Raw genomic sequence first — 1,047 nt, forward strand, 5'->3', positions numbered from 1 at the left:
GCTGAGGAGGAGAAAAGTCTGGGATCAAAGAGTTCCCGCATGGCACGGCAGAGCGACGCTGACCCCAATTAACGCTCAGAGTTAATGAATCCCTTGGGGCGCTGGGCTGAAGTGCGGAGGGTGCAGCTCTGGGGCTGCAGGATGGGACCGGAGGGGCTTTTCCAGCCAGGAAAAGATTCCAGGGGGGATCAAATCCCCGCCTGACTGCTGGGACCGGGCCCTGAACGCAGCAGGGCCAGCAGGATTTGGGGACAGCCAGAGCTCAGGCGTCCCCTTTGGGGTCACCCCCTGACCTGCCCAGCCTGGGTTTTATCCCCTTTATTGCCTGGCTCAGCTTTTCCAGCAGCCCCGGGGGAATTTGGGACAAGCTGGGACATTGGACACAAGTTTTCCCAGCTGGAATCTGAGGCCTTGCAGGGACCTGCAGGGATTTGTGTCCCCAGCGAGCTCCGAGGTGACAAAGGCTGGCCTGAGCAGGGCAGGGACAGCTTTGGGATGGGTTTGGTTGGAAAACCCAAGCTGGGCTGAGCCAGGGGGGCCATTCCTTCCTAGGGAGGGACAGGGGACATTGATGCCTGAGGATGACACGGGTCCTGCTTGGCCGGTGGCAGATTTGGGGTTTTTTTTTGGGAGGATTGCAGCAGATTTGGGTTTTTTTTTTGGGAGGATTGTGGCAGATTTGGGGTTTTTTTTTGGGAGGATTGCAGCAGATTTTGGGGTTTTTTTTGGGAGGATTGCAGCAGATTTGGGTTTCTTTTGGGGAGGATTGCGGCAGATTTGGGTTTTTTTTTTGGGAGGATTGCAGCAGATTTGGTTTTTTTTTTTGGGAGGATTGCAGCAGATTTTGGGGTTTTTTTTGGGAGGATTGCAGCAGATTTGGGGGTTTTTTTTTGGGAGAATTGTGGCAGATTTGGGGTTTTTTTTGGGAGGATTGTGGCAGATTTGGGTTTTTTTTTGGGAGGATTGCAGCAGATTTGGGGGTTTTTTTGGGAGGATTGCGGCAGATTTGGGGTTTTTTTTTGGGAGGATTGCAGCAGATTTGGGTTT

This window comes from Geospiza fortis, unplaced genomic scaffold (assembly GCF_000277835.1).
Source record: "Geospiza fortis unplaced genomic scaffold, GeoFor_1.0 scaffold358, whole genome shotgun sequence".
Classification (NCBI taxonomy): domain Eukaryota; kingdom Metazoa; phylum Chordata; class Aves; order Passeriformes; family Thraupidae; genus Geospiza; species Geospiza fortis.